The sequence below is a fragment of the Schistocerca serialis genome, chromosome 7 (assembly GCF_023864345.2).
Source record: "Schistocerca serialis cubense isolate TAMUIC-IGC-003099 chromosome 7, iqSchSeri2.2, whole genome shotgun sequence".
NCBI lineage: Eukaryota > Metazoa > Arthropoda > Insecta > Orthoptera > Acrididae > Schistocerca > Schistocerca serialis.
This window is the reverse complement of record NC_064644.1, coordinates 211,820,663-211,845,100: the sequence shown is the minus strand read 5'-3', so window position 1 is coordinate 211,845,100 and position 24,438 is coordinate 211,820,663. Positions and strand designations below refer to the sequence as shown.

The 24,438-nt window shown below is 39.7% G+C and overlaps 1 long non-coding RNA gene across 2 annotated transcripts in view; it reads left to right on the top strand.

Moving 5' to 3' along the window:
* LOC126412561 (uncharacterized) overlaps positions 1-24,438 on the top strand; it is a 570,924-nt gene that overhangs the window by 500,850 nt on the left and 45,636 nt on the right. The window contains exon 3 of one of the 2 annotated variants that reach the window (XR_007575311.1): positions 23,259-23,278. The exons of the other annotated variant lie outside the window; for it this stretch is intronic. This is a non-coding gene — a long non-coding RNA (uncharacterized LOC126412561). Of the gene's footprint in view, positions 1-23,258; positions 23,279-24,438 lie in introns of those variants that run through there. 2 annotated transcript variants of the gene reach the window in all.

Here is a 24,438-nt window from a genome sequence, read left to right as displayed (position 1 = left end):
AGTCAGAGCTAAGGTGATTACTTTCTGTTTATGGCGAAGTGTCTGCTGCAGTGACCATGCTCAGCCAACATAAACAAATCGCGCGCGTGCGCGCGCACACACACACACACACACACACACACACACACACACACACACACACACACACACACAAACGCACATAAACTGTCATTGATTCCAGTGAGGATGACGACTACTGTGTGTTGAACAACACATGCTCCAATCAATTCCACAGTTGGTGTCGAGTGAATGAGATTTTTCAATTACCTTGCATTGCAAGAATTGTGAGAAAGAGACTGAAAGTATCCAGAATGAGATTTTCACTCTGCAGCGGAGTGTGCGCTGATATGAAACTTCCTGGCAGATTAAAACTGTGTGCCCGACCGAGACTCGAACTCGGGACCTTTGCCTTTCGCGGGCAAGTGCTCTACCAACTGAGCTACCAAAGCACGACTCACGCCCGGTACTCACAGCTTTACTTCTGCCAGTACCTCGTCTCCTACCTTCCAAACTTTACAGAAGCTCTCCTGCGAACCTTGCAGAACTAGCACTCCTGAAAGAAAGGATATTGCGGAGACATGGCTTAGCCACAGCCTGGGGGATGTTTCCAGAATGAGATTTTCACTCTGCAGCGGAGTGTGCGCTGATATGAAACTTCCTGGCAGATTAAAACTGTGTGCCCGACCGAGACTCGAACTCGGGACCTTTGACTTTCGCGGGCAAGTGCTCTACCAACTGAGCTACCGAAGCACGACTCACACCCGGTACTCACAGCTTTACTTCTGCCAGTACCTCGTCTCCTAAAGCTGTGAGTACCGGGCGTGAGTCGTGCTTCGGTAGCTCAGTTGGTAGAGCACTTGCCCGCGAAAGTCAAAGGTCCCGAGTTCGAGTCTCGGTCGGGCACACAGTTTTAATCTGCCAGGAAGTTTCATATCAGCGCACACTCCGCTGCAGAGTGAAAATCTCATTCTGGAAACATCCCCCAGGCTGTGGCTAAGCCATGTCTCCGCAATATCCTTTCTTTCAGGAGTGCTAGTTCTGCAAGGTTCGCAGGAGAGCTTCTGTAAAGTTTGGAAGGTAGGAGACGAGGTACTGGCAGAAGTAAAGCTGTGAGTACCGGGCGTGAGTCGTGCTTCGGTAGCTCAGTTGGTAGAGCACTTGCCCGCGAAAGTCAAAGGTCCCGAGTTCGAGTCTCGGTCGGGCACACAGTTTTAATCTGCCAGGAAGTTTCATATCAGCGCACACTCCGCTGCAGAGTGAAAATCTCATTCTGGAAACATCCCCCAGGCTGTGGCTAAGCCATGTCTCCGCAATATCCTTTCTTTCAGGAGTGCTAGTTCTGCAAGGTTCGCAGGAGAGCTTCTGTAAAGTTTGGAAGGTAGGAGACGAGGTACTGGCAGAAGTAAAGCTGTGAGTACCGGGCGTGAGTCGTGCTTCGGTAGCTCAGTTGGTAGAGCACTTGCCCGCGAAAGGCAAAGGTCCCGAGTTCGAGTCTCGGTCGGGCACACAGTTTTAATCTGCCAGGAAGTTTCAGACTGAAAGTAAATGGACTCGTATACTAAAGAGTTGCGACAAAGCAAAGCTTGACCGAATATAAGATAATTGCCCACATGGGTTTTGTGGATGAGTGTACCTTTAGTAACCAACCCACCCACCATCATTACGTAAGATTTCTCGAAGGCGTAGGGGCATTGATTTTATTAAGTCGTCGATAGTGTAGCGTCATGGTTTCATTTCCACCTTACGTTTTTTATATTCGCCCAAAGGTCGCTTGCATTTGTAGGTCCACATGGCAATGACCTTGTTACCTCTGCCCATATATTCCCTATCTGATTGGAGTACGGTGATCGTGGAACAAATGGTAACAGCTTTATCCTCTCTTGACCCTGAAACCCATCTTGCACTGCTCTGCTATGATGGATAGAGCTCTGCTCCTGTAAGTAAATTGTTATCTCGTTACTTCATATATTTATATAACGTATTTGTAATATGCACATTATATTAGTATTTTCCATAGTGTTTAAGGATTCAGGCCCTGTCATAGATAAGTGATCCAGATTCAACAGTCCGATTAAGAATGTGGTTTACCCAGTCCATCGTATGATGAGAGCAGTAGTTGGATATGCACATTAAGACTGACTGGCTGAATCCGATTAGAACGACCTGGTATCGAAATGAAATTACAGAAATCGGATAATTTGAACGTCTGTATTGCAACAATGCTGGGCACATAATTCCTTTGATGGAGTAACATTTAGCAACTGTCTAAGAAAAAGTGAGAAATATTTCTACTAGCAGCAATGTAACGTAATTATAATGCACATTTATCTGATGGAAATATCGAATTGAACAATACACATCTGCTTCAGTGGTGGGAAGATACACCATATCGAATTTGCTAATGACATAATGATAATAATAATAATAGTAATAATAATAATCCCATGTGGTGGATAGGGGAAAGCCTCCCACATATGGGTGGTAGCGAGGAAATCAAATACTTAGGGTGAACCAAATACTAACACAATTCTGAATGGCTACTCAATCCATTGAACACAAAATCCAGATACGTCTGAGTGAAAATCACCGGTACTCTGGTCACCGTCTGTTAGCTCAATGAGCTCGGCTGAAAATATTTGCTTCCAAAGGCTTCGACACCCTCTGGTCCTGTCTGATCTTGGTATCACCCACGCTGAACCAATGAAACAGAAGCAAACATGAACTGTGCAAGAAAAGTCAACTTTACCCCAGGTAGCAGTTGGATTTTCGGATTCTGGGGAATCCAGCCTAGCACGTTAGAGAATATTGGAGATCTCTGGTAAATTTCTCTACATGCAGAAAACATGCATTTGCAAACTAAACATTGATACATTGATCCAAAAACGGAAACTAAATAATCTCACATAAGAAGTCTACCAACATAAAATTCTCATACTTGCTCTTCAAGAACCACGAATTACTGACAATGAAACCTTGCATTACGGGAACCATCGCATCTTCAAGAGCAAAACACAACAAAAGGTAGCGAAATGCACACCAATCTTCTGCAAGGCATTTCTCGAACACAAATGTATCATCAACTCTGTCAAAGAAATCTCTTTCAGAGCCCCAGTAAAAAGTATACACTCATCAATGCACATGCCCCCACCAACATCGAAAATAAGAAAAACAATGAAAATGTCGAAAAATTCTGTAACACATTCGAAGAAACTATGAGCAAAATTCACCAAGAGAATTGAAAATGCTAATGGGAGACTTAAACTCTCTATTTGGGACAGAAAAAACCTGTAGAAAAATCATTGGTACAAGTTCAACACACCGAAACACTTACATCAACGTCTTGCTACTTTTAGTACCTCTTAGTGTCAGAGAGAAAACCTTATGGTACTGCAAAATTCATAATGCCACTTTTGTTTTCAGCCGACATATTTTTTATTGTGCCTACATAATTTTATCTATGAACTGCCACATTTTCATAATACTTGCGAATGGTACAGGAAATGAAGTAAATACAGACCTTTTGAAGTCAAAAGTCGGTAATATCCTACTAATTAGTGTTAAAATAGGCGCAATTGTCTTACAGATACTTAATGTTTTATTGTGATAGACTGCTGTCATGATGTTTCTGTAGTAAGCTGAATTTAATGTGTGTTAGTACAGTGAATATTTTTATTGAGTTTTCCATTAGTTTACTGAACGCAACAGTAATCATCAAAGAGAAATTAATCAGCAGCTGAATTTTCTTTCATGATATCTAAAACAATCTGACAATGCTAAAGTAGTTTACAAGTTCAATGCCCGTAGAAACCTGCTGCTTCTAATGATGTCATTAAGCCAGTGTAGTTTGAAGAGTATTTTTGCCTAGAAATGAATTTTCTTGACAGTTGATCGATCAAGAGTAGGAAACGTAAAATTCTAACGTAAAATTCTACGAGTATATGACGAGAGGCCGGCTGGAGTTGCCGAGCGGTTCTAGGTCTGGAACCGCGTGACTGCTACGGTCGCAAGTTCGAATCCTGCCTCGGGCATGGATGTGTGTCATGTCCTTAGGTTAGTTAGGTTTAAGTAGTTCTAAGTTCTAGGGGACTGATGACCTGAGAAGTTAAGTCCCATAGTGCTCAGAGCCATTTGAACCATTTATTACGAGAGGGACAACTGCTTGAGAGAGGACTTCCCTATCAATAAAAGTGCCTGAGAGATGACTTTCCTATCGAACTCCAGGATAGTTTTGTTTCTCAAATCAACAGAGTGCGTTATCGTGCAGTCGCACAGGTGATGTCGTTTTACCGGTCGATTTTCTTACACTGCGACTGAAAGTTATCTCAGTTGTTGGCAACTAATTCCTGCTGTGATATACACACAACTTGGGGCAGAATTCGTAGCTCAAAACACATTTTTGGAGCTATCAGATATAAACTGTTATGTTCACACTACCCTTTGTCGAGTTTAAGTCTTTTGGTGGGGCTCAGCCATTCATTTCTTCTTAGGAAGTTAATGATAAAGGCAGCAGAACTCGTCACCAGTAACAGTACTGCATAGGAATGCTCAATGAGCGACCTGATGACATCCGATAATAGTCACTCCGTCGATTTTTGTTGTTTCGAATTAGAGTAAGCGGTACTCCTACACCAGACTTCTGAACTTTCCCTGTTGAATGCCTGACCTTTTTCCCCCTAAGGTAAGTCTTTCTGCTCCCGGGATTGGAATGACTCCTTACCCTGCCTGGAACAGTTCCGTCCTCTGTCACAGCGGGACCCACCTCCTCTTCCTCAAAATCACCCTCTCCAAGCCTTCCAGAAATTTCTCACTTCCAGCCTTGCCTCTCAGTCCTTCTTAAAAAACCTTAATTCTACTCCCAACATTACCACTGCTGAAGCCCAGGCTATCCGTGATCTGAAGGCTGACCGATCCATCGTCATTCTTCCGGCGGACAAGGGTTCCACGACCGTGGTACTTGATTGTCGGGTGTATGTGGCTGAGGGACTGCGTCAGCTTTCAGACAACACTACATACAAAGTTTGCCAAGGTAATCCCATTCCTGATGTCCAGGCAGAGCTTCAAGGAATCCTCAGAACCTTAGGCCCCCTACAAAACCTTTCACCTGACTCCATCAACCTCCTGACCCCACCGACACCCCGCACCCCTACCTTCTACCTTCTTCCTAAAATTCACAAACCCAATCATCCCGGCCGCCCCATTGTAGCTGGTTACCAAGCCCCCATAGAATGTATCTCTGCCTACGAAGATCAACACCTTCAACCCATTACATGCAGTCTCCCATCCTTCATCAAAGACACCAACCACTTTCTCGAATGCCTGGAATCCTTACCCAATCTGTTACCCCCGGAAACCATCCTTGTAACCATTGATGCCACTTCCATATACACAAATATTCCGCACATCCAGGGCCTCGCTGCGTTGGAGCACTTCCTCTCACACCGATCACCTGCCACCCTACCTAAAACCTCTTTCCTCATCACCTTAGCCAGCTTCATCCTGACCCACAACTACTTCACTTTCGAAGGCCAGACATACCAACAATTAAAGGGAACAGCCATGGGTTCCAGGATGGCCCCCTCATACGCCAACCTATTCATGGGTCGCTTAGAGGAAGCCTTCTTGGTTACCCAAGCCTGCCAACCCAAAGTTTGGTACAGATTTATTGATGACATCTTCATGATCTGGACTCACAGTGAAGAAGAACTCCAGAATTTCCTCTCCAACCTCAACACATTTGGTTCCATCAGATTCACCTGGTCCTACTCCAAATCCCATGCCACTTTCCTTGACGTTGACCTCCATCTGTCCAACGGCCAGCTTCACACGTCCGTCCACATCAAACCCACCAACAAGCAACAGTACCTCCATTATGACAGCTGCCACCCATTCCACATCAAACGGTCCCTTCCTTACAGCCTAGGTCTTTGTGGCAAATGAATCTGCTCCAGTCCGGAATCCCTGAACCATTACACCAACAACCTGAAAACAGCTTTCGCATCCCACAACTACCCTCCCGACCTGGTACAGAAGCAAATAACCAGAGCCACTTCTTCATCCCCTCAAACCCAGAACCTCCCACAGAAGAACCCCAAAAGTGCTCCACTTGTGACAGGATACTTTCCGGGACAGGATCAGACTCAGAATGTGGCTCTCCAGCAGGGATACGACTTCCTCAAATCCTGCCCTGAAATGAGATCCATCCTTCATGAAATCCTCCCCACTCCACCAAGAGTGTCTTTCCGCCATCCACCTAACCTTCGTAACCCCTTAGTTCATCCCTATGAAATCCCCAAACCACCTTCCCTACCCTCTGGCTCCTACCCTTGTAACCGCCCCCGGTGTAAAACCTGTCCCATGCACCCTCCCACCACCACCTACTCCAGTCGTGTAACCCGGAAGGTGTACACAATCAAAGGCAGAGCCACGTGTGAAAGCACCCACGTGATTTACCAACTGACCTGCCTACACTGTGAAGCTTTCTATGTGGGAATGACCAGCAACAAACTGTCCATTCACATGAATGGACACAGGCAGACAGTGTTTGTTGGTAATGAGGATCACCCTGTGGCTAAACATGCCTTGGCGCACGGCCAGCTTATCTTGGCACAGTGTTACACCGTCCAAGTTATCTGGATACTTCCCACTAACACCAACCTGTCAGAACACTGGAGATGGGAACTTGCCCTTCAGTATATCCTCTCTTCTCGTTATCTGCCAGGCCTCAACCTCCGCTAATTTCAAGTTGCCGCCGCTCATACCTCACCTGTCTTTCAACAACATCTTTTGCCTCTGTACTTCTGCCTCGACTGACATCTCTGCCCAAACTCTTTGCGTTTACAGATGTCTGCTTGTGACTGCATATGTGCGGATGGATATGTGTGCATGTGTGAGTGTATACCTGTCCTTTTTTCCCCCTAAGGTAAGTCTTTCCACTCCCGGGATTGGAATGACTCCTTACCCTCTCCCTTAAAACCCACATCCTTTCATCTTTCCCTCTCCTTCCCTCTTTCCTGATGAAGCAACCATTTGTTGCAAAAACTTGAATTTTGTGTGTGTGTTTCTGTTTGTTTGTTTGTCTGTCAACCTGCCAGCGCTTTCATTTGGTAAGTCACATCATCTTTGTTTTTAGATATATCCCTATATTTTGTTTTACACCTGTTATGCTGTTGTCCCATGTCTTTTTAGAAGTTTCATTACAGTAGCTATATACCATGTATGATCCCTCTCATCACAGACTGCTCTTCCAGTACACATCAATATTGCTGTTGTGTACCAACATTGTATAGGGCACTAAAGCGGTTAAAAGTTTCAAAGTCCCAGAGCAATGCTATCGTGCTACATTACAGCATTGTCATCACAAGGCAATTGCAATGAGAACATTTCACCACTGAGACTGGGTTAGGGCAAAGCACAACATAAGTGTTTCTGGCAAACCAGGCAGCAGACTTAAGCAGATTGTAGTAGGTCAGAACAGCCAAACACGGTTGCATCACCTTCGTATGTGATGAAAGAAAGACTAAGGTGAATACAACAAATGGTACCAAGAGTTTTTGCAAACCATTTCTAAGCTATAACAAAGTTGTTAAGCAATCACAGCAGATGGAATACCTTTGTAATGGCAAGCCCTATGCAGTCATGGTGAATGATGTTGGGTAAACATTAGCCACTACTTCTCTTCATGAATACCCCAGCAGTTTAGCTCATAAGGCACTTGGTCGGATATACCGATGATGTACATGGTGTTTTCACTCAATCCCCTGATTGCAGCAAAGTGACTTCTGGTACAAGTCTGTTGTAGATTTCTTGCGTGCTACTAGGAGAGACGGCTACCTCACCACAATCACTAGTCACAGAATTCAATACCACAGTCTGCCTCTCTCCCTGATGGAAGGACCTGGGGGCCTTTGTGCCCCACCAGGATGAGGACACCAGCATTCCTGACATTGCTGTGGACTGAATAAGGCCTACCTGGACAGCAGGCAAATATTGTCGAACATCATTGCTTCACAGCAACCATCATTGCGGTATTATGGATGGCAAAGAAACGTGGTGAGCTGGTGGGGACGTAGCACCTCCTAGGTCAGATCGTATATGTTCAATACACATGCCGACATCACTCAATGCCATGGTGTCATGGTAGAGCCAAAGATGGGGGCACCACAAGTGGTGAACTGCCAGCGCAACATCCGGCTGGCACGAACTCTGTGGTGTCAACTGCTGTGAGTAGGCTGAAGGCTGCTTATGACGCGGTTCCTCAGTGGACATTGACATCCGATGCCAACTACAAGTCAAGATGCTACCTGTATTTTTATGGAAATAAATATATAATTTTTAATGTTCTTTCACTGTGCCTACCAGTGACCTAGGTCACTACCATCCTTCTGAGGAAAATCGGCAAGAAGTGAACTGGGAGAGTATCTCCTGACACAGAACTAAGTTGGTGCACTACAATGCTATTGGTGTGTTCACTGAAGCACAAATATTGGTTAAACCATGAGTGAAGACAATACCACATTAATCAAGTAACGTCGAAATACCAAATCATAACTGAGGAGAAAACCAGTAGAATAGGGTCATCACCAGTAGATACACCAGAGAACTTGCTGTTAACATTGGCTGGTTGACAAGTGAGACAGTGGCAGTTTACAGGAGCTCTTAAATGTGCTGTGTATATATTTTACCATATGATCTGCCACTGGCAGGTGAATCCTTCCATGCCACACCTATTCACTTAGTCTCCTCACCATGTTCAAAAGCTTCAAGTTATTGTGTCTAGGGGTACAGACTTGCTGCTGAAAATTAATTTAATGTTGTGGGTTCCTGAAGACGAAATAACTGACAGAATAATTATCTATTGCTATAATTTTCTTTTATTTTATTCCAGTCTTCTAAATCACACCATCTTTACAATTAACTCTTCTATCATAATGCACATTACATTATTAGTGACACATGCAAAAACACATCTGATTCCATCAGAGGCATGCCCACTGTTACTACTACATTTTGAGGTAAACACAATATTCCAAAGGGTGTACGAAACAAAAAAGTTTAAAGACTTTCCTAAAAAAAGAAGTATCTTTGCTAAAATATATCATTATTTTGTAAATGAATCCAGAAATAAATTTATTAATTAGTGTTAGATTGTGCTGTTAATAAAATGAATTTTAAGTATCTCAGAAATTTAAAAATTTCGATTATTTTTAAAAGGAGAGTAGTTTTAACCGTACATACACAGTGTAACAAATTAATTTCTTTTTATACAATTGTCATTTACAACCAAATTACCCCAACCAAATCTGTTTAGCAGTGGGATATAGGTAGAATCAAGACTTTGCAAAGGCTTGGTTTGAAACCTGGGGTCTTTCCACTGTCGATACCGAAAAGCATTGATGATCAATTAATTACAGCAGCTGAGTTCTCCATCAAAAACAACTGAAGCATAAGTTTATCAATGGAGACTGTCTAAAAGAAAACAACTTAAGGAGGAAGAAGAAACTGCTGAATGTGCATATGGTTAGCTCTGAATCAACAGACACTAAATATAACAAAATAAAAGCTATGTCCTGTTTTTAAATTATGTTTCCTGTAAGTTTACAAGTTTGCACAAGGAAGACCTATTTGTTTATGGAGCTATTGATCTGGCAGTGTCAGTAAATCTTCAGATTAGGGCAGCCAGACGTTGTTGAGTTCAACCCCAGATGAAAAGCAGGGACAGAGGGAGGGAATTATATTCACTGCTTATGAAAGAATTGAGGCTCGAAGATCCACAGAATTTGGAGCTTTGGGAGGATGGATATGGCCTGTTTCAAGAAAATGCTATCTATGACAGAAGATGGAGTTAGCAAGTGTGACACAGTCATGAGGCAAGCTGTCTCATGTTCTCAAAAGTAAGAATTAAATAATATGTGTATGCGTTATGTGATCTTAACAGCTTAGATCTTGAATAACATATCGGTAAATGCCCTGTTCCATTGCAGGCTGGTTGTAACGTTACATACATGGCTACTATGGAATCTTTTGAGAGTCTGGCTTTTAGCCACAGAATACTGCAGCCCACCATTCCAAAAGTTGTTGTGGATATGTGTTATGCAATGTTCAACACTTTAAAGGACCAGTACTTAAAGGTGCACTTGTGTTATTTATCCATGTTTGGACTATGTATATGTGCTACTCAGAGTTTTGCAACCCTCGTCTGTCACACTGAGCGAAACTGCATGGACATTCTCCCCTATCACTGCCAGTTTCTCTTTTCTGGCATGCTGAAATAAAACAAGAGATGCAATAACATCAAACATGAACTTTCATAAACTAAGGCAGATTTAAGATGCTTAATGCCTCTTTCCTCCATTTCATTTTTAGAATATGAACCAATCAATAGAAAAAAAATGTTTTCACAAATAGCTAGTATAAAAGAGTCTACTGCAAACAGAAAAAAGAGCTCTTTTCCTGCAATTATGAAACCTAATTATTGGAAAAAAAGAAAAAAAAGTGCAAAATCCCCAACACAAAACTCTGAAATTAACCACTAGCCGCCCAACTACAAGCAGAAAGCACTGTGGTACACCCTTTGTGCGAGTTATCACAGCCTAATGTGCAGTTTACAACTACTCTCTATTCTGGTGCACAGATAATATGTCTGCTAATTTTTGTAGTTTCACCTATTCTACTGCTAGATGGCTGTTGTGCTGGACCAGTACCGTTCATGGTGGATCGTCATATAATACCCATTTTAAATATATAAATAGACAATGGATTAAGGTTGGATCCACCTTTTTGCAAGTACACAAATTATTGTTTTGTTTTATTACCTGAATCAATACACACCCGCATACCAACTGAAGAAACAAAGTAATTGAAAGAAAACTACACTGGACAAGTATAATACCAAAAATTACATACACAAGAAGTCTCAACTATTATGAAGGTAATTACAGGTTAAAACTATTTCAGAGTTAAAGATTAATTCTACATCCTTCGCAAAGGATTCCCCATGTGGTCACTGATAAGTGGCCTGGTGGCCAACATCTTCCTTAATCATCTTGAAAACAAAATCTTTGGAGAAATAATAAAATCAAAACAGTACAAAGTAATATACTGGTACAGCTATGTGGATGCCATAATTTGCTTGACAGATGAAACATATGATTGGGTGCTACAGAATACACAGAGCCATCAATACTGGTCACCCAAATATATCCTTCACCCTTGAAACTGAAGAGACAAATACATAGATTTACTAGACATCACAACAGAAACCAAAAAATACGAACACTGGTTTTCAGTGTATAGAAAACCAATGCCGAATGGTACAATTATTTGCAGCACAGCTAACCACCCAACAATCCACAAGCAGGCCAGCCTCAGATACATCCTACATACATAAATAAATACTTGTTCCACAGATCAAGAATATGACATTTCATAATGATGTGAATCATGTCACTTTAACATAAGTTTTCTTTACACATTTTATTTTACTGCTTCATATCTAAAAATTCATCTCTTGAGTAGTAGTCGTCATTCAGAATTTTTTTTAAAACTTGTTTTTAAATGTTGATTTGCTATATGTCAAACTTTTAATGCTATTTGACAAACGACCAAAAATTTTAGTTTCAACATAGTTCACCCTTTTCTGTGCCAAAGTAAGGTTTAACCCAGAATAGTGACAATCATCCTTTCTTTTAGTGTTGTATCTATGCACTTTACTGTAATTTTTGAATTGGGATGGGTTATTAATAACAAATTTCATAAGTAAATGAATGTATTCTGGAGGTACTGTGAATATCCTGAGTTCCTTAAATAAATGTCTGCAAGGCAATTTTAGGTAGGATCCAGCTATCATTCTGGTTACATGCTTTTGTGCAATGATTACTTTTTCTCTGAATGAAGAATTGCGTCAAAATATGATGCCATATGAAAGCAATGAATGAAAATTGGCATAGTAAGCTAATTTCCTGATATGTTTATCACCAAAATTTGCAATGACCCTAATAGCATAAGTAGCTGAACCTAAATGTTCCAGCAGATCATCAATGTGTTTCTCCCAATTCAATTTACCATCAACATACACACCCAGAAATTTTGAATCAGTAACAGACTTCCGTCCATAGTCTATATTTATAAATGGTTTTATGCCATTTGCTTTAGTGTACATAATTGTATATACTGTGTTTTCTCAAAATTTAGTGATAGCCCATTTGCAGACAACCACTTCATAATTTTCTGAAATACATTGTTTACAATTTCCTCAGCTGAACCTTGTTTGCTGGGTGTGATTACGATCAGCAAAAAGAACTAGTTTTGCATTTTCATGAATATAGAGTGGCACGTCATCGATATATATTAGGAACAAAAAGGGACACCAATCTTGATACCTCCCCAGTTAGAAGATTCTGCTGATTTTTGCAGATTATCTGTACTGTTAATTTCAAAACCAAATTGACATTTTGTTAGTATTATACTTCATTTTTACAAATATGTGACGTTACTCTTGAATACATTATTTTTTCAAAAATTTCGGATAAAGCTGTCAGAAGTGAGATTGGGTAGTAGTTCAAATGGTTCAAATGGCTCTGAGCACCATGAGACTTAACATCTATGGTCATCAGTCCCCTAGAACTTAGATCTACTTAAACCTAAGTAACCTAATGACAGCACACAACACCCAGCCATCACGAGGCAGAGAGAATCTCGGACCCCGCTGGGAATCGAACCCGGGAACCCGGGCGTGGGAAGCGAGAACGCTACCGCACGACCACAAGATGTGGGCTGGGCAGTAGTTGTTAGCAAGAAACATAACCCCTTCTATTTTAGTCTATATGGAAAAATTCCCTGTTTCAGTGAGCTGCTACATATGTGGCTGAGAATCCTACTTATCTGTTGAAAACAAGCTTTTAGTACTCTGTTGAAAATGCCATCAATTCCATGTGAGCTTTTACTTTTGCGTGAATTTGTTATTTTCCTCATTTTAGTAGGAGAAGTGTGTTGAATTTCAGTTTTACCAAATTGTATAGGTATTGCCTCTTCCACATACAGCCTTGCATTTTCTAATGAATGGCTGAATCCTATTTTCTCTAAAACACTTAAAAATGATTGTTAAAATTGTTTTCTGCTTCTGACTTCTTGTTAACAAACTTTTCACTGAGTTTGATAAAAATACAGTCGTCCTGTGCTCTCAGTTTCCCTGTTTGCCTTTTCACAATATTCCAAATTGTTTTAATGTTGTTATCAGATGCCCTAATCCAAGACATAATGCATATTATTCTGGACTTTTCAATAACTTTTCTTAAAACAATGCAGTGGTTTTTATAATGTTTCACTCTTTCTGGATTGGAAATATAGAAGCGTCCGATTCACTCTTTCTGGATCATTACTCCTCCTAGCTATAAGATACATTTCCCTTTCCTGTTTACAAGATATTTTTATACCTTTTGTAAGTCATGGCCTGTTAGATAGTTTCAATTAAGTACATGGACTGAACAGATTTCCAATGGGCAGAGATAGCTACACACAAGAACTAAACATTATCAGACAAACTGCCACACAAAATGGTTACAAAATAAGCATTTTTGATAAGGTAAACCATAAAATAAAAACACAGCTGTCAAAGAACATTCACAACAGTATCAGAACTTAACATATCACTGATAACCACACAACAGAGAACACAAGAGGCACAGAAGATGAAGAAAACACAAAAAAACAAGGAAACATGGCACACCATGACATTTGGCAACAAAATAACACACACAAATGGAACATCATGAAGGGAGATGGTGTAAATGTGCCATATAAAACAAACAACACTCGGCAGAAAAAAACTGAAAATACCTACCACCACCAAAGAAAAATCAAACAAAGAGGTATATACCAAGTAATATGCAAATACTGTGATTCAGTGTACATTGGGCAGACATGCTGAAATTTCTGAATAAGATACTCTAATATATTGGACAGATATGCAGAAATTTGCGAATTAGATACTCAGAGCATTTATGACCACTGAAAAGTGACAGCACACTTTCCACATTAGCAGACCAGCATTATTCATTGAACTACCCAGAGCAGGTAGAGAAGTCCCACGTAAAAAAGTTTATGTAAAAAGGATCTTCAACCAAGAAACTTTGACTCTATTCCATGATAAGCTGAAGGAGACAGAATGGCACTTTGATAAAAATATTTCATGCATAGCAAATTTTGAAGCATTTCTAAGGGATTTTCTAAGTGTTTTGAATGAAATGTTTCCACAAAAAACTTATTTTAATAAAATGACAGAATTAAAATGGATCACTAAAGGTATAAAAATCTCCAGTGCTAAGAAAAGGCAGTTACATAAGGAACTAAGACATAATAAAAGCAATTGATTTTATTGAATATGTTAAACGATACAAAAGTACATTTAAGAAAGTTGTCAAAGCAGCAAAGCAAATGACAAATAATAAATTAATCTTAAAACATGAGAATAAATCAAATGCAGTGTGGTCAGTTGTAAAACACAAATTAGGTTTCAAAGCCTCTAGACATGGAATTATTACTATTAAGCTTGAAGATGAGATCATTGTAAATCCGGCTCAAATTTCAGAATGGTTCAGTGAGTTCTTCATTAATGTAGTGAAACCAGAGGTTAATGTTGCAGATTATGAGAACAATGTATGTCCCTTTGGACTAAATCATAATTCTGAATGCCTCACAAAATTCAAATCAGTTTCAACAATAGATGTAGAAAAAATTATGTTAAAACTAAAAAGCAAAATTTCTGCAGGTTGGGATGGAATACCAGCAAAAGTCCTTAAATTTGTGTGTAAAATAATAAACCAATCCTTTGAACAAGGAAGCTTCCCAGAGGTGCTGAAGTATGCAGAAGTAAAACCATTGCTTAAAAAAGGGTCAAGAGAGGATATGGGGAATTATCATCCCATCTCCCTCCTTCAGTCCTATCAAAATTCTTTGAAAATGCTGCTGCTATGCAGATTCGAAATTTTATGGAGAAATATGATATTATTATGGAAAACCAATTTGGTTTCCAGCATGGCAAAAGTACTATTGATGCAATTAACAAGTTTATTGACAAGATCAGCACATCATTAGACAACCATAATAAAGTTGCAGGAATCTTTTGTGATCTCACACTCTGTAAATCATGCACTGCTCATCTATAAGCTTGACAAGTATGGGATCAAGGGTAATGTTCTAAATTAGCTTCTTTCATAGTTATCAAATAGGAAACAAAGAGTGATTGTCTCATTAAATGCAGCAAATTACTATTGAAAATGGAAAACAGTAGCCCAAGGTGTCCCTCAAGATTCAATTCTAGTACCTATTTTGTTTTTGTTCAATGTTAATGATTTCCCGATCAATATAAATGGTCTATCGATTTTAACAGATCTGTATTAATTGAAAACCAGGAGCCAGAAAACATCCTTCTCTACTTAATAAACACAATGAACAAACTAGAAACATGGTTCCAACTGAATGGATTAAGATTGAACATCCCCAAAACCCACATGGTCCAATTGAGAAAAAAACAGTCAAAGGCCCAAGAAATTAAAATAACTCATAAAAATCAGGATATAGAAGAAGTGGGTTCTGTGAAGTTTTTAGGGTTAAACCTAGACAAAAATTTAAATTGGAATAAACATGTTGAATATCTGCAAAAAAATTATGTAGCTTTGCATTTGCTATGCAAATATTAGCTGGTGCAAGAGACATGAATACAAGGAAAATTGCATACCACAGCTACTTTCGATCAGTTGTTAGGACGTAGTATTTGCAAACGAACAGGAGAAAATGTGAGTAAATACTATCAAAATGCAAAACACTATCCATGAATATACAAACCACACGAAATAGTTCACCGTACCAAAGCTTCACAAAATCTTTGTCGATGTCCACAGGTCCAGATCAATTACATGAAATCACATTTGATATATAAAACAAACTTGTCACAGCTAAGAACTAGGAAAATACTACAACGGTAAGGACAGAAACGAACATATTCAATGAATTTTACCAAAATATACAAATTAAAGATTGGATAATAAAATCAATGCAGACGGTTTTCTAATATCCCTAATGTATGCAGATGTCTGGTGTCCTGATTTTGACCTGTGGCTTATTTTGGTGTGCAGCCACAGGACACACTCGGTGTAAAATAGAAGTTAAAATGCACATATAATTTAAGTGGCAACATAATGTGATGCATCATATTCCGTAACTTTACAATAACTTGTATGTATGTATTGCCAGGAAAATAGTAAGAAATCCACTGAGGATGATACAACTGCTGTGACCCATTTTTGGGTGATAAAGTAAAACAATAATTTGTGTACTTACGAAAAGGTGGACTCATCCTCAATTCATTAACATTTTGCTTCAAGCACTGGAACTGAGTCCAAACTGAAATATGATGTAAATAGACAGTTGTATTATAGAAGATGAGAAGCAGAAACTCTCAGGAATACCTGTAATGCTGCCTTTAGAGCACGTAGTTCTCCAGTTGGACAACTCTGAAGATGCTGGGCTTAAGACTGATGAACTACAAGAGGAAATTATCAACAAATGAATCCTTCAAACGATGGTGTACTGGCAAGTATTCCACAGGGGATACTCAGGATCCACTATTTTTTGTGTATTAATAATCTTGTGTTGCCTATGGGTCATTCCATGTCAAATCAACAAATGAAACCATCATTTTCAACCTTACCATCTTCGATTTAAATGAAATTAAGTATGCCTATAGTACTCATAAATAGTACCACAAATTAATTTTTTCACATTTTTCTGATTAAATGTTACTGAGTAATGGACTTCCAAAAATTGAAAAAATTACAAATTTTTGACTCACAGAACAATGTTGTTTTCTTTATAACTCGTGTTCTAATTAAGCCAGAACAATAAAATTTACTTCATTGGAAAGCTCTTTTAAAAAGCTTTTATATGATATCAAACATCATTAGTGAAACACACACACACACACACACACACACACACACACACCACACACACAAGCAGACGTCTGTATATGTGTGGATGGATGTGTGTGTGTGTGTGTGTGTGTGTGTGTGTGTGTGTGTGTGTGTGTGTGTGTGTGTGTGTGCGAGTGTATACCTGTCCTTTTCTCCCCCTAATGTAAGTCTTTCCACTTCCGGGATTGGAATGACTCCTTATCCTCTCCCTTAAAACCCACATCCTTTCATCTTTACCTCTCCTTCCCTCTTTCCTGACGAAGCAACCGTTGGTTGCGAAAGCTTGAAATTTTGTGTGTGTGTTCGTGTGTTTTTTTATTGTGCCTACCTACCAGCGCATTCCCATTTGGTAAGTCATGGAATCTTTGTTTTTAATATACACTCCTGGAAATGGAAAAAAGAACACATTGACACCGGTGTGTCAGACCCACCATACTTGCTCCGGACACTGCGAGAGGGCTGTACAAGCAATGATCACACGCACGGCACAGCGGACACACCAGGAACCGTGGTGTTGGCCGTCGAATGGCGCTAGCTGCGCAGCATTTGTGCACCGCCGCCGTCAGTGTCGGCCAGTTTGCCGTGGCATACGGAGCTCCATCGCAGTCTTTAACACTGGTAGCATGCCGCGACAGCGTGGACGTGAACCGTATGTGCAGTTGACGGACTTTGAGCGAGGGCGTATAGTGGGCATGCGGGAGGCCGGGTGGACGTACCGCCGAATTGCTCAACACGTGGGGCGTGAGGTCTCCACAGTACATCGATGTTGTCGTCAGTGGTCGGCGGAAGGTGCACGTGCCCGTCGACCTGGGACCGGACCGCAGCGACGCACGGATGCACGCCAAGATCGTAGGATCCTACGCAGTGCCGTAGGGGACCGCACCGCCACTTCCCAGCAAATTAGGGACACTGTTGCTCCTGGGGTATCGGCGAGGACCATTCGCAACCGTCTCCATGAAGCTGGCCTATGGTCCCGCACACCGTTAGGCCGTCTTCCGCTCACGCCCCAACATCGTGCAGCCCGCCTCCAGTGGTGTCGCGACAGGCGTGAATGGAGGGACGAATGGAGACGTGTCGTCTTCAGCGATGAGAGTCGCTTCTGCCTTGGTGCCAATGATGGTCGTATGCGTGTTTGGCGCCGTGCAGGTGAGCGCCACAATCAGGACTGCATACGACCGAGGCACACAGGGCCAACACCCGGCATCATGGTGTGGGGAGCGATCTCCTACACTGGCCGTACACCACTGGTGATCGTCGAGGGGACACTGAGTAGTGCACGGTACATCCAAACCGTCATCGAACCCATCGTTCTACCATTCCTAGACCGGCAAGGGAACTTGCTGTTCCAACAGGACAACGCACGTTCGCATGTATCCCGTGCCACCCAACGTGCTCTAGAAGGTGTAAGTCAACTACCCTGGCCAGCAAGATCTCCGGATCTGTCCCCCATTGAGCATGTTTGGGACTGGATGAAGCGTCGTCTCACGCGGTCTGCACGTCCAGCACGAACGCTGGTCCAACTGAGGCGCCAGGTGGAAATGGCATGGCAAGCCGTTCCACAGGACTACATCCAGCATCTCTACGATCGTCTCCATGGGAGAATAGCAGCCTGCATTGCTGCGAAAGGTGGATATACACTGTACTAGTGCCGACATTGTGCATGCTCTGTTGCCTGTGTCTATGTGCCTGTGGTTCTGTCAGTGTGATCATGTGATGTATCTGACCCCAGGAATGTGTCAATAAAGTTTCCCCTTCCTGGGACAATGAATTCACGGTGTTCTTATTTCAATTTCCAGGAGTGTATTTTTCCCATGTGGAATGTTTCTTTCTATTTTATATATTGTTTACAGGTACTAGTAGATGGGAACAATGGTAGGAGGGTGTCCACAATGAAAAAATCAAAGAAAAACTGGGAATGAACTCTATAGATGTAGCAGTCAGGGCGAACAGGCTTAGATGGTGGGGTCATGTTACACGCATGGGAGAAGCAAGGTTACCCAAGAGACTCATGGGTTCAGCAGTGGAGGGTAGGAGGAGTTGAGGTAGACCAAGGAGAAGGTACCATGATTCGGTTAAGAATGATTTTGAAGTAATAGGCTTAACATCAGAAGAGGCACCAATGTTAGCGCTGAACAGGGGATCATGGATGTATTTTATAAGGAGGACTATGCTCCAGACTGAATGATGAAAGTCATAATCAGTCTTAAATGGTAGTGATGATGATGATGAAGTTGTTTATTAAAACAACATTGTTGAATTTATCGAATTTTGAAAAACTGTATTTTTAAAATCCTCAAAAAATATATGTGAAAGTTACACTTTACATCTACATATTCCGAAAGTTTCAACTTGGGATGAGCATGGGATCACTATCAAAAGCAATTTGATGTTTACCACTAATCTCCAAAATCACAGTCAGATAGGTGAATTGCTATTCATTTGCTACACATGAAAATGTTGCAGTGTTAGATTTTGTTACATGGTCCACAAATTATCCTTTTGAAATGAATAACTGCTCATTAAACTTTAGAGCTAACTATTTATTAATAGCTGTAAAACCACGGGAAAAAAAGAAAAAAAAGGAAGCTATCTCTCATTTTAAAGATTATATATAAAATGATTCTTTGGTGTTACTATATTTTATCTCTGGTTAATATTGTCAACAATTTTCACCTATTGTTGAAAGTGACCCACACATTCTTTTGTTGTGAGGCAGCTGTAGTGAAATTATGTAATTAACACTGAAAAGTGTTTTGAATCTAGCTTAAAGGTACTTTTGTACAAACCTCAAAAGAGTCTGTAAGTTTGTATGCCTACAACCAGTTAACATAATGAAATATTGTTTTAGAGGAAGTGAAAGAATAGAGAAGTAATATTGTGTAGTATTGAGTATAGAAAGCTGGGGCATTCTACTTCAAAAACATTTTTTTAAATTAGTTTGTTCATTTGAGAAATATAAAATGCCTAAAATTTCAGCTTTGTGCTGTAATCCATTTAATGAAAAGTGCCACAATAACCACAAGAAAAACTTACGGCTTGTTTCACAGTGGATGATAGCAAGAAAACCTTTCTTAACTTTAAATCAAAAAGTGTGTGACAACTGTCATAAAAAAATTGCATGAGTTTAAATTTGTGATATGTCTAGCACAGAAAATGATGATGATCTGCTGTATTCTGTGGTGAAACAAGAAAGTGAAAAGGTTTTATGTGATAGTGATGTACAAGACACTGCAGCAAGTGAGGCCTTAGAAAGGTTGAATGCTTCTTTGCAGTCCGCTGGTGAATCGCCAATTAAGAAGAAACGACTGTGTGAAGCAAAATATCCTAAGGATAAACTAATTAAATTCACTTCAACAATTCAAACAAAGGTATTATTGCTTCCTTCTGAAATAGAAGAAGAGGTACTTGATCATGCAGAATCTGAGATGATCAGTCACCTATATGATAAATTTCGTACATGTACATTTCGAAGTAAACAAATGGAAATTCTTATAATTTTACCTAAAAGCTGGAGAGTTAAGAAGCTTCAAGATGAATTTAACATAACAAATAACATGCCTTGAAGAGTAAAAGATTTGGTGAAGGCCAAGGGAATTTTGTCTTCACCAAACCCAAAACCTGGCAAGACTCTTGATCAAACAACTGCTGATTTTGTTAGAAACTTTTATTGTTCTGATGAGATAAGCAGGGCAATGCCTGGGGAAAAAAGATTTTGTGCTTGTGAGAGATAACGGAGAAAAACTGCAAGTACAAAAACGGCTAGTTTTAAGTAATTTGAAAGAAATTTACACGAACTTTAAAGACAACCATCCAGAGCTCCACATTGGATTTTCGAAGTTTGCAGACCTACATCCCAAAAATTGTGTTTTAGCTGGAAGTAGTGGTACACATAGTGTCTGTGTGTGTACTACCCATCAAAACTACAAACTCATTCTGACTGGATGTAACATTCCTCAGCTGACAAAGGATGAAGATAATCCAATAAAAACTTACAAAGACTGCATTGCAAGTGTTGTATGTAATCCGTCTTTACCTGCTTGTCATTTTGGTGAATGTAAATTCTGCACTGGCCCAGAAACATTTAAGACATATTTACAAGATTTGTTGAATACTAATGATATTGATAATGTAACTTATTAGCAATGGGTTTCTGTTAATCTCACATCTCTAGAAACTATCATAAAATCATCTGACAACTTTATTGATTTTTTTTTTTTTTTGATAAATTAAAATCACTTACACGACATTCAATTGTTGCTAGTCAACAATCAACCTTCCAAAAGAAACTGAGAAATGAACTTAAAGAAGGTGAGGTCTTAGCGATCTGTGAAATTTCTGAGAATTACTGCTTTGTCATCCAGGACAAAGTTCAAGGCTATCACTGGACAAACATGCAAACGACGATTCATCCCATTGTTGCTAATTACAAGGATGGGAACAAACTCGAGCACACAAGTCTTGTAATCATATCAGAATGCATAACACATGACACCTCTGCTGCGCATTTGTTCCAATTGTACTTGATGGACTTCCTGACAGTTAAATTTGGTAGAAAACCAAGAAAAATATATTATTTCTCTGGTGGAGCAGCAGCTCATTATAAAAATAGGAAGAACTTTATCAACCTGTGCCATCATGTTGAAGATTTCCAAACTGAAGCTGAATGGCATTTTTCAGCCACCTTGCATGGGAAGGGAGCTAGTGATGGTGGAACAGTTCAACGACTTGCAGCTCGAGCAAGTCTGCAATGGCCATACAGTGATCAAAATGACAGTAAAACAACTTTATATGTTTGCCAAGGATTACATAGAAGGAATGAACTTCAAGTATGCTACTAAAGAAGATCACAAAAATGAAGAAATGAAACTTATGGAGAGATTTGAGAAATGCTGCAAAATTGTAAGGATACAAAAACTTCACACTTTTATTCCTTTTAGCAAGGACAAAATAATAACAAAAATGTATTAAAACTCTGATGATGGTATAATTGAACTGGTGACAGTTTCTGACAGTGATACAATACTGTTCAAAGACATAAAAAGATATGTTGCTTGTGATTATAATGGACAGTGGTGGTTAACCTGTGTACTTGAAAAAAATCAGGAGGAGGATGAAATCACAGTTAGTTTCTTACATGCACATGGACCGTCACCATCTTTTACATTTCCGAGTCATCCAGACATTCTTTCCATAAGCAGTAGGGAAGTAGTGGCAATCGTGAACCCTCAAACTGCTACAGGCCAACATATAAGTTATCCAGTGCACAAACGTTGATGTGCAACAGACTGATTAGTTCGAAGTATGAAGAAGTGCACTAATAGGATGCCTATTTGTAAATAATAGTAATTACTAACTGAATTTAGGTCTGATCTCAGGTATACATCTTTCTGTGTTTATTTATTTATTTTAAGTTTTCATTTTATATTTATTAATTACAGAAGCATAAAACATATATTCTTTTGTCAATTATAAGTTATTTTCAATTTCCACATTTTACAACAACATACAACTGGTGAGAAGTAGACCTAATATCTAAAATTAATTAGTTTTTACGAATTTTTAAAACACCACCCTCAACGTAAAATTGCTTTTGATAGTGATCGCATGCTCATCCCAAGTTGAAACTTTCAGAATATGTAGATGTAAAGTGTATCTTTCACATATATTTCTTTGAGAATTTTAAAAATACAGTTTTTCAAAATTTGGTAAATTCAACAATGTTGTTTTTTTTAACAATTTGTGTATAAATATTAAACTAATGATGTTTGGTATCATATAAAAGCTCTTTAAAAGAGCTTTCCAATGTAGTAAATTTAATTGTTCTAGCTTAATTAGAACACGAGTTGTAAAGAAAACAACATTGTTCCGAGAGTCAAAAATTTGTTGTCTTTTCAATTTTTGAAGGTTCATTACTCAGTAACTTTTCGTCAGAAAAATGTGAAAAAATTAATTTGTGTCATGATTTATGAGTAACATATGCATACTTAATTTCAAAAAAATCTGGGAGAGTCAGGTTGTAGCACTTGTTGATTTGACATGGAATTGCCCCTATATATTTATTATATATGGTGTTGAAATAGTGGTAAGAAAATGTAATGAATAGGAAGTATAGGCTGTTGGGACAGAAGAACTAAGGACACTGAATCACTTTCTTCAAAACCAGATTTCACACAATTATGCCCAAAGTGATACAATAAAGTGGTAAATATTGACATATTTTGTCAAAATATGTATAACTCTGTTGAAAATAAAGAACAATAGCAGTCTTAATTTTGTGAGATGTGGTCAGAGGTAAAAATGTAAAATGAGTGTTACGTTGTATAATTCTCTTGACAATGAAGAAAGTGGCCAGCCATAGCTTTGTGAGTTTCCTTGAGAATTACACTGAGTTCTGCCTTGGAGCACCCTTTTAGCTTATAGGTTCTTTACAGGTTTGAGTCTCGCAACTGCCCGCGTGAAAGTTGCTCTTCAGTTCCATCGATTGACGTAAGCCCTTGTCAGTCAAACATGTGATTCTTACTCCTTCTCAGGACAAGACAATATTATTTCTTTATGGCTCTCCATCCTATCTTATGGCATTGTTTTGCACAAAAAAGAGTATAGCATTAAAGATAATACGTAATAAATAATTTTCTGATCAACGTGTGTGTGTGTGTGTGTGTGTGTGTGTGTGTGTGTGTGTGTGTGTGTGTGTGTGTGTGTGTGTGTTTTTTGCTGCTGTAAGCAAAGAAGGGAAAGCAGAAAGGTGGAAGGAGTATATAGAGGGTCTATACAAGGGCGATGTACTTGAGGACAATATTATGGAAATGGAAGAGGATGTAGATGAAGATGAAACAGGAGAAATGATACTGCGTGAAGAGTTTGACAGAGCACTGAAAGAACTGAGTCAAAACAAGGCCCCGGGAGTAGATAACATTCCATTAGAACTACTGACGGCCTTGGGAGAGCCAGTCCTGACAAAACTCTACCATCTGGTGAGCAAGATGTATGAGACAGGCGAAATACCCTCAGACTTCAAGAAGAATATAATAATTCCTTTGTACAGACGAATGGAAAAACTAGTAGAAGCCGACCTTGGGGAAGATCAGTTTGGATTCCATAGAAATATTGAAACACATGAGGCAATACTGACCCTACGACTTATCTTAAAACCTAGATTAAGGAAAGGCAAACCTACGTTTCTAGCATTTGTAGACTTAGGGAAAGTTTTTGACAATGTTGACTGGAATGCTCTCTTTCAAATTCTGAAGGTGGCAGGGGTAAAATACAGGGAGCGAAAGGCTATTTACAATTTGTATAGAAACCAAATGGCAGTTATAAGAGTTGAGGGGCATGAAAGGGAAGCAGTGGTTGGGAAGGGAGTGAGACAGGGTTGTAGCCTATCCCCGATGTTATTCAATCTGTATATTGAGCAAGCAATGAAGGAAACAAAAGAAAAATTCGGAGTAGGTATTAAGATCCATGGAGAGGA